The sequence below is a fragment of the Tamandua tetradactyla genome, chromosome 25 (genome assembly GCF_023851605.1).
Source record: "Tamandua tetradactyla isolate mTamTet1 chromosome 25, mTamTet1.pri, whole genome shotgun sequence".
NCBI classification, from domain to species: domain Eukaryota; kingdom Metazoa; phylum Chordata; class Mammalia; order Pilosa; family Myrmecophagidae; genus Tamandua; species Tamandua tetradactyla.
Genome location: NC_135351.1, coordinates 9,479,969 through 9,495,509, shown reverse-complemented (window position 1 = coordinate 9,495,509; position 15,541 = coordinate 9,479,969).

Here is a 15,541-nt window from a genome sequence, read left to right as displayed (position 1 = left end):
TGCCCAAATATCCCTAAGCATTAGGAGAAGGATCAAAGGAGAGGGAGGAGTTGTAATGACGAAGATAGGATCTAATAAATGAATCTGACTACTGAATCACTATATTGATATTTCTTGTTAGTTTCTATTGTATTAGTACAGCTAAAAGGGAATACCTAAAACTTGTGGAACTGTAAATCATACCATACTTTGAAATTTGTTCTATAACTGCTTAAACTGTAGTTTGAAATAAAAAAAAAAGTTAAGGTCAGGATGTGTGAGTCCTCCAATTCATTCTTATTTTACAAGGTGGTTTTAGCTATTTGGGGCCATTACCCTTCCATCTAAATTCGATAATTGGATTTTCCATTTATGAAAAGAAGGCTATTGGAATTTTAATTGGGAGTGCATTGAATGTATAAATTGCTTTGGGTAGTATTGACAACTTAATGATATTTACCCTTCCAGGGAAGTTCTTCATTCCTTTGTATGGCCAAATAATATTCCATTGTATGGATGTACTGTGTTTTGTTTATTCATTCATATCTTAATGGACACTTGGATTGTTTTTGCCTTTTGGCTATTGTGAATAATGCTGTTATGAACATTGGTGAACACGTAAAAAAAAAAAAAAGGTGAGGAGCAAGTCAGCAAATGGGGGAGGGAGGAGGGTATTGGGGGTGGAGGTCAGAGCAGTGAAGAAAGCATAGGGGTGTGGCAGAGCACCTGCTCAGTTTCCATTTGAAGGCAAGTGTGACCCAAGAAGGAGGAAGGTGGTGATGGCTGGGGAAAGGGGAGCAGGGTCCAGGCTGTCCAGAGTCTTGAACTGTCAAGATGTCTTCGGCTTTCTAGGGTCTAGAGAGTGGAATGGGGAAGAAAATGGAGCCCAGGAAGCAAAAGTTAGGAGGCTCAGAGTCCTTTTCATGTCCTCATGAGATCCTTGGTAATCAAGGTCTGGAGACCAGCAGCATCCCATGGGTTCCTGATGGAAATGCAGAATTTCAGGCCCCACCAGGATCTACCAAATCAATGCCAGCATTTTAACAAGATCCTCAGGTGAGTTGTTTGCACAACAGTCATTGCATATTTGGGTCCTGAGTGTTTCCCTCACAGATGCTGCCCTCTCCGTTCTGTGGTCAGAAAGTTGAGCTCAACAAGCGAGAAGAGCAGAACTTTACAGTTGCAGGGAGCTAACTGCCCCTCAGCTCCCTTGCAGCCCAGCCACCTGTGGCCATGGGGGCTGCTCTTCCGTGTCCAACTCCTCTAACTTCTCTCAGCTAGGATATATGTACTTCCCTGTTGAGGCACAGACATGTTTCAAGATGTTTCTGCTCATCAAATGCTTAAAAGTCATCATTATCAGATTTTCATGTCCGGACTAAAGCCACATGGGAAGTTATAAGCAGTTCCCATAGTTCTCGGTCCTGTTGGGCTTTCTCCTACGTATTATTATTAACCCCATTTATGACCTTTACACTTCCAGAAGTTTCCAAAGGACCTTCTGGGCATTTTTTTTTTTTTTGATTTGCAAAAAAATTATTTAATCTTCCAACATCCCTTTGGTTACTAAACAACAGGAGAAGGAAGCCTTTCTCCTCTGGATGTACCAACTTCAGAGAACGCTGAGGTGCATGTGGGGAAAAGGAAAAGCTGCCCCCTGATATCTGGGTCCTGCTTTTTGCTGGCAAATCCTCAAAGACAAATGTATATGGGCTAAGCATTGCTTTGCTCAAAATAAAGGAGCCTCTAGGCATCAAACACTTTTTATGAAATTTGAAATTGGAGCTTGCAGCCCTGCACTGAACTTTTTAAAATTGGTATGCTATTTCAAAGTATAGAAAAACTAGGGGAATTGAAGAGAACTCTTTTTATCTTTCAATTTCTTATAGTTTAAAAAAAAAATTGGGTGGTGCGATGGTGGCTCAGTGGCAGAATTCTCACCTGCCATGCCAGAGACCTGGGTTCGATTCCCGGTGCCTACCCATGCAAAAAAAAAAAAAAAAAAAAAAAAAAAATTAAGGGCATGCAAGGGTAGTTCAGTGACAGAATTCTTGCTTGCCATGTGGGAGACCTGGGTTTGCTTCCCAGCCCGTGTATTTCCTTATTCCCCCTCACCCCCCCAAAAATTCAACTAATGGTGCTGCAATAATGGGATACTCACATGGAAAAAGAATGAAATGTGACCCCCACCATACAGCATAGCCAAAAAACCCCACAAAATTATCTGCAAGCCTACCTGGATGTACTTACCAAATCAGTCTTTGAACCTGGTATCTCCTCGTGGAACATCCAAGCTCAACATACTGTTCTCAGGGAATGAATACCGTGCCAAAAAGTTAATTGGTCTCTTCATTCCAACTCAGGGAAGGGAATAGAAAGAAAAGAAATTGGGAGGAGAACAAAGCTCTCTTACCCTGTATATCAAAGGTAAATCTGAAAGAGACAATGTTAGACCTGTTCCAACCAAGTGGTCCTACCAAATACAATGACATTTAAAATATTATATATGCATATATTAAAATGTAATATATCCTATTGGGTAGACCAGGGTTTTCCAACTTGGAGCTATTCCCGCTTTGGACTGGATAATGTTTTGCTGTGGGGCTGGCCTGTGCATTGTAGGATGTTTAGCAGCACCCCTGGCTTCTATCCATTAGAGGCCAGTAGCAATCCAGTCGTGACAACCAAAAATGTCTTCAGATATGGCTAAATGTACCCCTGCGGGATAAAATCACCCCTGGATGAACACACCCGAGTACCCTAAAAAGATGGACCAGCTGGGTCACATCCCAGCTCTGTCAGCTACCAGTTCTACGATCCTAGAGACATCTCTGAGTCTCTCTGGGACTCACTTTTTTCATCTGTAAAACTGGGACTATGTCACAGGATTACTGTAATCACTATTTCAGGGATTGAATGCACATCGCCCCACGCATAATGAGTGTTCAGTACCTCTTACCTATTTTTGTGATGCAAGTGCCATCTCACCTGAATAAGACACCTTAACCTCCACAGTGGAAGGACTTTCTGATAAAAAGATTAAGGACACAGACCACGTTTTAGATTATCACACGAGGGAAAATCCTGCTGTCGTGAAAAAAAAAAAAGTGTCGATTTGTCCTGGGTTCACGCCCAGCTAAAATAAAAGCACTACACACATCGGATTAGCAGAGAAACTCTAGAAATTCTGAAGGACTCAAACAGCCTTAATAGGGGTGCAGGATTTAACCTTGGAAATCTGGAAAACAACAGGGCACAGTGTAAACAGAGTATAGAAGGAACAGTGGGTCTTTGAGAAGAAGCTGCGAGGCTGAAACAAAACCCTTCCTCACTGCAAAAAAAAAAAAAAAAAAAACCCACTGTCTCACTTAAGAGCACTCAGAAAGTCCCTTTAAAATCTGCACCAACTGGCCATCCTCTCACTTAAGAGCACGATGATTCCAACTTGCCACTCTTTAGCCCTGAAGACAAAGGCAGAATCAACGCTGTGTTCTCCAAAACGTTGAATAGAGAAATCCAGGCAGAGATATGGGTGGGGGAAGGGGGGGGGGGTCAGAGAGCACCATGGACTGGAATTAAAACTGACTGAAGAGCCATGTTTTGACGGATTTATTATGGGTGCATAAATCAAGCCAGTAGTGAACTTTAAATTGATTGCGACACTGTTGCGTTATCACTGGGTTCCCTGATTAATTAATTTCTGATCTGATCTTATCGTCTGTTTCTCAAGATGATTTTGAAGGATTTGGTGTCCTCAGCCTAAATCACGCTTTCTTTTCTCCTGCCAGTATTCCATGTTCCCAGAACGTGTATAGATGGGGAAAAGTTTTATATAGCTCAAGTTAGCACTTTGCTGGCCTCTCCCTTGCCTATAGCAAATTCCGTACAGGTTGAAAGGAAAATGTGTCCCTCTGAAGTTCCTCTTTGCTTTTTTGATATATCTTTAATCACCACAATCATTTCAAGGCCTTGGCTTATTTTTACATATTGCTCACCTTTTTGTTTTTAACTTTATATTTCATTTTGTCCTGAATTTACATCTAAAAATTTTAAGGTCAACTTGATTGTGATAAGGGTTATTCTTCATACCAAGAAGTTCAAAAATGCTGATCTACTTAAGGAGTTTAACGTGGCTCCCCATTTTTCTTGTTTTGCCTTTTTCTGGCAAAAAAAAAAAAAAACACACTAATTTTTGCCAGAATTAGTTGGGACCCTGGTAGAAAGAAGGTAGTCTAACTGAAAAGAATATTAGTGAAGGCATTTTGGGTAGAGTTAGGGAAATAAGCTGGGGTAGTGAGACTCTCAGGGGTAGCACCATGAGTAGCTGCTACTACCCGGAGGCTAGAGAGGCGAAGGGGGAAGGGGTGGGGTTGGAGGGGGAGAGGGAGGGGCCTCAGGGTTGTCAGAAGCTTGATGAGAGATGCATTGTGCAAGGGTAGCTGCAAGAGAGGATGCCCCAGAGGACAGAGCCACCAGCAGAACCTAGAGGGACCTGGAGGGAGCAGGGAGAGTAAATGCCCTAACTTCTCTCTTCTCCTGCCTTTTGATTTCCTGATGATATTACCCACTGGCCATCTGGGATGAGCCAGTGCAGAGAGGTCAGCTTCCCCAGCTCAGAGAAGGACAGACAATGGAGGGGGGCACAAACAGTATAACCAACGTCAACTCCTCCTCACTTCAGGCTGTTGGAATTCTCATTAGATGATCACTACATGAGCAATTCTCAGTAGATTATCGGTGGTGATGGGCAAACATGAATGCTTGATGATTATATGCCATCAACTTTATGTTCTTGTTGAAGATAGGGATTTTTTTTTTCATTCTAAGAAACTTCTCTTTCTCCTGCTTGATCAGCCTCATGTCTCCCTACTGAGGGGACAGCTGTCTTTAAAAGCCTGCTGCCCCATTCAAAGACCCTGTTCTCTGCAGTCTGACCTGGATTTTGATTTGCCTTTTCTGTCACCTCTCTCGTCAGTTTCTCTTTCCGCGTGTATGATCCGTGCAACTTGGGCTAATGGTGTTGCCTGAACATGTCTTCTTTTTTTCTGACCTTCGTGCCCGTGTCGTGTGGTTTCTTCTGCCGGGACAAATAGTTCTTAAAATGGGGTCCCTGGACCGATAGCAGTAGCAGCAGCATCTGGGAACTTGTTAGAAATGCAAATTCCTAGCCCCTACCACAGACCCACTGATCCAGAAGCTCCGAGGGTGGGGCCCAGCCACCTGTGTTAACAAGCCCTCCAGGTGAGTCTGACGCACTCAAGTTCGAGAAGTGCTGGGCTAGATATTGTGTAGAAAATAAATCACTGATGCTTCTCTTGCACCACACCTTCTTGTTCCAGGTGTTACTATGGCAACCACCTGTGCACAGGGATAGCTTGGCCACGCCCCAGCTGCACCCTCTGTCTCTGCTGCCTTGGGCTTCTCTACAGTGTGGGGTAATGGGAGCGAGGCAGGAGGAACGAGGGAAGCCAGTTCAGTCATTGTTGGGCAGGGGCAAACTTGGTCATGTGGAAGAGTTAATAGCCCCGGGTCAACGCTGGATCAACAGAGAGTGGGAGCTAGTGGATAAAACTCCTTTCCTGTTGGTCTCCTACTGGGGTAGCGGCACATTCTACCTGGCTCCTCCAGGGGTTCCAGTAGGTCTGACCCCCATTTGCCCAAAGCACTAGCCAGTTCCATAATAGACCTTTGTGTGGTTTTCCTTCTTCTCGGTTCCATCATTTTTGTTTCCCGAAGGAAACTACCTTCATGCAAAACCTCTTTCAGGCTCTAGTTTTGGGGGAATCCAACATAAGGCAAATGCCCTTGTCCCATTCCTTTATCAACATTTTTATCACTTTTTAAGAACCAGTTCAAATGTCACTTATAGTTCATAAACCTCTGTTTCTCCTATTAGAATCCAATACTCCCTCCCTTCTGCTTCCATAGCACTTTGTTTTTACCATGTCGGCAGCTGTCATAATCTGCCTGACAATATAGTTCTATAGTTATCTGTCTCTCCAAGTAGACTAGTGTTCTTGAGATCAAAGAAGTGTCTATTCATTCAAGGAACACCCCCTACCCCATTCACTTTTTTTTTGGGGGGGGGGGCAGTGCTAAGCACAATAAATGTCTGTTGAATTTAATGAATGTCAAAGTCATGTTTGATGGTTTTTAAAGACATGTTGTTACAATACCAACTCATCTGACTTGGAATAGTGGTATTCCTTACTGTAAGGCTCTTGAAGCCATAGGCTCTGTTTCTCATCTAGCTATTTCCAATTTAGCTGCTGCTCAAAAATTGCGTCCAATTTGTTGGGACCATTCAGTACAGCTAGAGTCAACTTTATGGTGTGTGATCCTCTGCACTCAGAAGGACCCTGTGCTTGGTTTAATGCTTCACTGTTGCAACCTTGAAATTCTTAATAATTTTATCTTTGTACTTGCGCTTTTATGTGACATCTGAAAGGATAATGGAGTATGCACGTGGACTGAGTAAGACATGCAACATGTCTGTTCACCCTTCCTTTTTGCCCCATTTGTGCACAGTATATATGATGCATGAACACAGAATTCCAGTGGTCCCATGATGCATGGGAGTTTGTGAGACTCAAAGTGGGTTCAAGGTAAATATGCTATGTTCAGAACTAAGTAAATGGGGGTGTTGACAGCGCCAAGAGGCCATGCTTTCCATTTGAACCAGAACTTGTTCAAATGCAGAAAGAAGGCAGAGGTGTTCTAATAACTAGGAACAACCAAGGAGCCCTATCATATCCCTTCCTTATGTTCAAGATGATAATGTAGAAGAAAAGGAAAAGATAGGGCCATACATAGTTCTTTTTCCTGAGTCCTTTCTTATCAATAAGCCTAAGGCAGGAGGTGCTAAAAGAATTTGCACATATGAAGAAAAGAAATGAAAACAATTTAGTTTTTTGCAGCATTCCCACTGTTTGGCTAAAGTGGAAATACGTATGCATATCTGAGCTCCAAAATATGAATTGTGTAATTTCAATAATTCTGTATGAGTTAAATACTCTTACTTTTACAGTTAAAGTTGTCAGTGCACAAAATAAAGATGAAAGATAAAAATTCATGCTCATGATTCAAAATTTTAATTTTTCTTTACTTAGAACAACGACATTAAATAGCAAACAATAAACTCTATGATAAATCCAGAGACAGACCTTGGAAGGAAAGAATAATCTCTACGGTAAGCAAAATTCTAAGATGACCCTCAGTGAGCCACATTCTTGTATAGTTGGCTCCCTTTAAGTGTGGCAGGGACCTGCGTATTTGATGGAATATCATTCCCATGTTTGGGTAATCTTGTATGACAGTTGACCTTAAGGGAAACTGTCTGGACAGGCCTAATCTAATCACACGGGTCCTTTAAAAGAAGAGCATTTTCTCTGGCTGGAGCAGAAGAGGAAGTCAGAGAGTTGAAGGAGAGAGGATTCAATGCACCATTTCTGGCTTGAAGATGAGGAGGATCTGAGGATGACCTCCAGAAGCTGAGAGTGACCTGGGACAACAACCAGAAAAAAAATAGGGACCTCAGTTCTACAATGGTAAGGAAATTAGTTCTTCTAGTAACCAGTGAGCTTAGAAGAGGGCTCTGAACTCCGGATGAGAATGAAGCCCAGCCAACACCTTGATTTCAGCCTAGTGAGACCCCGAGGATAGAACCTGGCCCTCTGGCCTCAGACTTCTGACCCACAGAAATGTAAGATAATAAATGGTTGTGGGTATCAGCCTCTAAATTTGCAGTAATTTGTTACACAGAAATAGGAAACTAATACATTTATATTTTAGTACCTTTAATGGTACTTTTTACCTGCTTTTGAAAAAGAGGCCCCTTTTTCCATTTTGCACTAGACCCCACAAATTATGCAACTGGCCCTGAGTATGGCAATTTCCCATCCACTCAATACAAGCTTTAGAAGCAGGCTAGCATAGCAGTTAGAGGCACCAACCATGGGTTAGATTGCTGAGGTTTGAGTTCCCAGCCCTGCCACTCACCCCACTGTATGACCTTGGGCAAGCTGCTTGACCTCTCATGCCCCATTTTCCTCATAAAATTTTGAGTAGAATTGTATCAACCTTATAGGGTTGTTAAAGGATTAAATAAGTTAGTACATGAAAGGTACTTAGGTCAGCATCTGGCACACATAAGGATAGAGTTCCTTATTATTATCCAGCAACTCAACCATCTGGAACACAGGGGGAAGAAAAACAAAACGTTAGAGACCCGTGAATAATGAAAATAGTTATTTTGTGGTCTCGGTATTGAGAACATTCTGTATGCACCCTGGACAGCCCTTTAGGCCTCTCTCAGGTTCCACTGGCTGTTACTTTAGATACAACCGGTGTGGAAGCTGACATTATTAGAGACAAGAACAGTAAAAGCAATAGAAGAGACAATGGACAGGCTGATGACAATAGGAGAAACAAAAAGGATAAAAGACATTATAGAAGTACATGGAGGATGGCAATCTGATAACTTTTAGTGTAAGCCTTAAATGCCTTCTGCACCTCAATGTACCCTAAAGGCAATATTATATGGCAGCAGACCCAATAATTTATGCCCAATTATCCTATTGGTCTCTCAAAACAATGTTAAATTTGTGCTTACTGTGCTTTGTTTATATAGAAAATAAGCACACATTTATTGGGTCCCTAATGTGCACTACTCTCATGCATCATTTTTTTGTTGAAAACTGGTGGCCACCCTGGGAAGCAGGTGAACTTAGTCTCACCAAATACAGGAAGAAATGGAGGCTCTGAGAGGTGACAACTTACCCAAGTTAATGGATCTGGCAGAACTTTGATTTTCAGACCATTTGTCTCCTGCCAAGGCCACTTCCCTCTGCCTATAAATGCACATGGAAATGCACTCTACTTTAGAAAAATACCTACCTGCAATGTGTATGTGTGTATGTTTAAGGAGTTGGTTCTTATTTTAGTTTCCTAGGCTGCTCAAAGCAGATGCCATGAAATGGGTTCCGTTTAAACAATGGGAATTTATTAGCTTACAGTTTGAGGCCAAATCAAGTCATCGTTAAGATGATGCTTTCTTCTCAAAAACTGGCTGCTGGTGATCCTTGGCTTCTTTACCATATAACAAGGCACATGGCAGCATCTGCTTGTCTCTCCCTTCTCTTCCAGGCTGCACTGATTTAAGCTTCTTGCTTCAGTGGCTTTTCCCTCTTTCTTTTTATTCATTCCATTTATAAAGAACTCCAATAAGAGGATTAAGGCCATCCTGAATGAAGTGGGTCACAACTGAGATAACCTCATCCAAAGGTCCTACTTACACTCCCAGGAATGGATTAGATTTAAGAACATGTTTTTCTTAAGTATGTGCAGCTTCAGACCACCACAGTTCTTAAAGGTAAACTTTGGTGATGTGGAAAATTCACTTATAAAGTGTGCTGGTTTGAAAGGAAGTATGCCCCCTAAGAAAAGCCATGTTTTAATATAAGTCCCATTTCTTAAAGGTAGAATCATCCTTATTCAATACTGTATATTTGAAACTGTAATGAGATCATCTCCCTGGTTGATGTGATTTAGTTAAGAATGGTTGTTAAACTGGATTAGGGGATGACATGTCTCCAACCATTTGAGTAGGTCTTGATTGGTTTACTGGAGTCCTATAAAAGAGGAAACATTTTGGAGAATGAGAGACTCAGAGAGAGCAGAGAATGCTGCAGCACCACGATGCAGAGTCCACGAGCCAGCAACCTTTGGAGTTGAAGAAGGAAAGTGCCTCCCGGGGAGCTTCATGAAATAGGAAGCCAGGAGAGAAAGCTAGCAGATGATGCTGTATTTGCCATGTGCCCTTCCAGCTGAGAGAGGAGCCCTGACTGTGTTCACCATGTGCCTTTCCAGATGAGAGAGAAACCCTGAACTTCATCAGCCTTCTTGAACCAAGGTATCTTTCCCTGGATGCCTTTGATTGGCCATTACTATAGACTTGTTGTAATGGGGACATTTTCTCGGCCTTAGAACTGTAAACTAGCAACTCATTAAATCACCCCTTTTAAAAGCCATTCCGTTTCTGGTATATTGCATTCTGGCAGCTAGCAAACTAGAACATAAAGTATCCCTCATTTTCTGCCATTAGTAACCTCCAGTTGGCCTAGGGCCTAAGGGAGAAGTGAACAGAAGGAAGGAGGAGATTCATGTCTCTAATGTTCCAATTAAAGTATAAACATGTATCATAGGGGCTGCACTTAAGTTCGTCCATTAGAAAACAAGAAAATTCAGACATCAAGGTCAAACCATGAATACATACCTTCAAACCAGCACACTTACATTTCCTACATTCATCTATGTTACCTATTCCTTTTTTTCTATGTACATCTCATTTCTTTGCCACAAGAGAGTCAACAACCTTCACTTCTAAAAGAAAGACTTGTCCAGCTAGCTTTTTCTAAGATGGCCTCAGGACCCCTCGGAAGATGATGTGTATCAGTAATTGTCATCAATTGTCATCAAGGCTCTTTGCCTTAATTATCACTCTTTTCTGAATATCTTTAAATTTAAAAAAATAAGTTTTATTTAAAAACACTCGATGCCCACCAAGGGAAATCTCTCCCTGCCCTGCTTCTCCCATTCCCTGGTAACCTCTGATCTACTTTCTGCCTCTGAAAATGTGCTATTTCTAGTTATCTCTGATAAATGACATCATACAATTATTTGACCAACGTAGTTTGCTTATTTAACTTCGTATAATGTTTCCAAGGTTCTTCTATATTGCAGCATGTCTCAGAAATTCATTTATTCTATGACCAAATAATATTCCATTGTATGTAACATATTTTGTATATCCATTCATTTGTTGATGGATATTTGGGTTGTTTCCACCTTTTGGCTATTGTGTGTAATACTGCTATAAACACTCGTCTACAAGTATCTGTTTTAGGCCCTGTTTTCACTTTTTTTAGATATACACCTTGGAATGGAATTTGTGCATCGTATGGTACTTCTTTTTTTTTTTTTTATTGACGGAACATAACAACATACAAATACGAACATTCTTAACATATGAACATTCCATTCTTGGTATATAATCAATGACTCACAGTATCATCACATAGTTGTATATTCATCACCATGATCATGGTAGTTCCTTTTTTGAGGAACCACCAGACTGCATTTCTCAGTGGCTACACTATTTTACATCCCTACCGACAATGCAGTAAAGTTCCAATTCCTCCACATCCCCTCCAATATTCATGATTTTCCATTTCTTAAAGTAATGACCATCCTAATATCTTCTGATGTAGAATATGCATGCATGTGCACACATGGACATACATATACTCTCTCTCTCTCTCTCTCACACACACACCCTGGCTTTATAAATGCAAAGTGGTACCTGATTAAAAGATTTAGTTGGGACACTTTACACTTGCTAAGAAAGTTCAAAAACACATACAAAATGATGGATTGTATAGTCCCCACCCCTTGACCATTTTGGCATGATGGAATCTCTTGGTAGTGTCTGATTTCAGAGCACACCTGTAGGCCCAGTTACAGCCTGAGCTACTGATTGGGTTTGAAAAAGCACTTATTTATTATAAAGCTAAAATTAAATGACGAGTTTTTACATGCTTCTCAGAGGCAGCAGCTGACGCAAATCTTTGTCAACACAGAATTTTTCACACCTTGGGTTCCAACTATGGTAAGTGGATTACTGTGTAAGCATGGCATGGGAAATGAATGCTCTTGAGAAAATTAAGTTATGCCATTTTTCTTCTTTTGAATGCAACTTTTAAAAAAAACTGAGAATTCTAAAAATTTGATTCATTTCTCTTTTTGTGGCACTTCTGTGTTTCCAGGTTCCAACCAGGCCACCTGGATCACTTTGGAAAATGCCAGGAGCAGTGAGAGTGTCATCATCATCTTTCCTAGAATAGCTGGAAGTGTCCTTGTCTGGGATTTCAAATGCTAATCCCAACATGCTCTTATTTATGGTACTAAATGTGCCAGCCGTTGCTTGCAGCCCCTTGCCGTACTGTCCTCATGGTTTTGCTGCTGGCATATTCCTTTGTCTTCTCATTGTGTCCCTCCTTACCCATCTTTCACAAAACACCCTGTTCCCTGTGAAAGGTGCGGAATGAGCCCATGCCAAACCCTATTCACTACACCAGGGTCTTCCCAGTGTAACATGTTTTGTTGATCATGACCCTCTGTGCACAATTTTTCATTCAGTCTGCCCTTTGCAGTGCAAAAAAAAAAAAATCTCTCAAGGCAAACCATTACAGAGACAGCTGTAGGTCTCACGAATAAGATGGGAACTAGGTACAGGGCAAGATTTTTTTTTTTAAGTAGCATCATCTAAATATGAAGATAATAAGACCCTCACACTATGGGTAAGATGAGCTGTTTGCAGGAAAATCAACTATTGCAACACGGCCTGTATGCTGTTTCTATCTGTGGTTATGATGATTACCACTTTATAATATTTGTAGATATTTAGATAGTATGAAGTATTTTTAATGCACGTGATTGTTAATTGTTAGCATAGGTAGGTGTTGTAATCTTTTTAATTTCTATATATTTTATGTAAACATTTTTATTGTGGTAACCTATAAACAGTGGGAAATTTTGCATTTTAAACCATTATCATGGTATTAATTACACTCACAACATCATGTTGCCATCACTACCATACATTACCCAAACTTTTCATCACCCCAAATAGAAATTCTGCATCCATCAAGCAATAACTCCCCATTTTCCCCTCTCCCCCCAACCACTGGTAACCTCTAATCTGCTCTCTGTCTCCATGAATTTGCTTATTTTGGGTATTTCATATAAGTGAAATCAAACAATATCTGTCCTTTAGTATCTGGCTTTTATCACTTAACCTACAATGTCTTCAAGGGTCATCTACATTATAGCATGTATCAGAACTTCGTTGCTTTTTTGGTTTTTGTTTTTTTTTTTCATGGGCAGGCACCGGGAATCAAATCTGGGTCTCCAGCATGGCGGGTGAAAATTCTGCCTGCTGAGCCACCGTCGTACCACCCAGAACTTCATTTCTTTTAATGGTTAAATATGTGATCTGCTTTTATGCATGAGGAAACTGAGGCTTATAAGAAAAGTTAAGTGAGTCAAGAATGCTTATCTAGTTAGTGGGAGTGTTGAAACTTAGAAACTAAGACTATGAATGCTTCAGGTACTTTTACTGATAAAATTAAGATACTTCCTTAAATACCTTTAGGAAACAGCCAATCTAAAAGAAGATTAACAGCAAACAATGCAGATGCTCGTTATAATGTGCAAATCTTCTACAAAGTGCAAGCAGAAGGGAAATGGGCCTTGTGGAGACCAGAAAGTGAGGCTGGGCTAAGAATTGTTGAGTATTTCTGGCACCATCAAAAGGAGAAAAACATTGTGTTTAGCAAAGAAGAACATTCTGGTCACACAAAAAAATGTATTCCCCAACGGGGAAGAGAGATTTCATAAATTCTCAATGCAATTCAAATGAAGCAAATTTCAGGGTCTTTCTATTCCTATTGCTTGTGGTATACCAGACAATCATTTAGTTATTCATTCTATTTCTTTAGTACCTAGCAGCTGGGTAGGGTTAGGATCCCTGGATATTGGACAAGAAAATTATAGTCATTGGACAAGTCTGTCTCTTGTTCTTAAATTAAGGCATTGACTCTCTAGTTCTTAAATCAAGCTCTTGGTGAATTTGGCTAGTTTGAATCAACTGTCCTGTGCCAACTCACTCTGGGTGGGCTAGACTTGACTGAGTTTCTGTGAAACTAAGTATTAGATCTTTTTTTTTTTTTTTTGCATAGGCAGGTACCAGGAATCAAACCTGGGTCTCCTGCATGGCAGGCGAGAACTCTGCCTACTGAGCCACCACGGCCCACCCTAAGTATTAGATCTTAAACCCACAGTGATCATACCAAGTTCAGCCTTCTGAGATTCCCAACCTGGACCTACTAGCTCATCTTCTGTAATACCCAGGATAAAAATAATTAGATTAGATGATCCAATGAAACAATATTCTTCACTAGTAGCATCTTAAATTTTAAGGGATCTTTGTAATCATCTAATCCAACCTCTTCCTCCATGTAGAAGTCCTTTTCTAGCTCTCATAACTGGTTGTCTAAGCCGGCAGTGAATTTAATGCCTCAAAATTTACTCACTTCAGGATTGCTCTAATTGCTAGAATTTGTTTTCCTTTATACATTGAGTTGAAATATTTCTGCTTATAAGTTCATTTCTCCAGAGCTGCACAGGATAAATTGTCCATATGAAAGCTCATTGAATATTCAAGTTGTGGCAATTACATACAAGATGTAAAAATTCGTTGTGACTGATTTCTTTAGTCCTTAATCATCTAAGGATTGTTCAGTTTCAGAGAAAGACTTGACTTGACCACTTTCATATTGTAGCAAAGGAATGAGTTTGACTGGAACAACAGCAGAGATTATTTAGTGTTTTAGTCCTTCATTACATGCCAACTGTCAAGAACTGAGAAGGGCTGAGATTTTCCCCTTCTTGCAAAGTTCATGGATGCTGGCAGAAGATACAAAACTCCTGGATTAGAGACAAGGGACCATTTAATGCTCACAGCAATACCAGTAGCTAAAGTATTATCATTTTCTTGCACCGGTTCCCACAGGACAGTGAAGAGGGTCTGGTGACATCTGCACACATGGTGGGGTGTGTTACAGGAGAGGAACCCCAAACATTTATAATATTCCTTAAGCAAACCTGCCAAACTTCACCAAGAGGAAGATATTATCTGTATTGTATGGCACAGCAAGCAAACCTGCCCTTTGCTCCCGAAAGGGACATTTTCTTTGTCTTCCAAGGCTGCTGCACAAACATCCTTGAAAAGATAATTTGGAACAAGGTCAGGCAGTGCCTCTGCATGCAAGAACTGCAGGAAGGTGAGACCCATGGAGAATTATCTCCCCGCAGCAACTGCTTTGACTTCATCTCAACTCTTTCACACAAGTCTCCAATTCACCTAAAGCGATGCACTTATCTTCTAAATCCCCCAGCAAACCAAAACTGCATGCTAAAAGATACAGGGGTTAGAAACAAGGAAAGGAAAGTGGGCAACTCCTTCAGTTTTGTTGAAAAATTTCCCTACTAAGTTATTTTCAGTCCTGTGCAAGAGACTGTTTCCTTTCTGAATAATGCAAATTAGAAGAATCAGATTAGCAATGCATCGATTCAATGGAAGTTGTATTATAGATCATATAAAAAATGAGTTCCATATGGCAAAAGATAACAAACAAAGTTACTAAAAGTCAAGTGACAGGCTTGGATGAAACATTTTCAACTTTTATAATAGGCCAAAGATTAAGATCCAGTCTGTTTCTCCCGTTTAAAAAAAAAAAAAAAAGACCACAAACCTAGTGCGAAAAGAGCAGAGAATGTGAATAAATCATTCTCAGAAAAGGAAGTAAAATGACTGATAATCTTAAGATGTTTAACTTCAAACTGTAATCAGGCAAATGCAAACTCAGATAAGAGCTATCTCCAACATATTGGTAAAAATGCAAAAGACTGATAAGTAGCAAGCATTGATGAGAGGGTTAGAAAA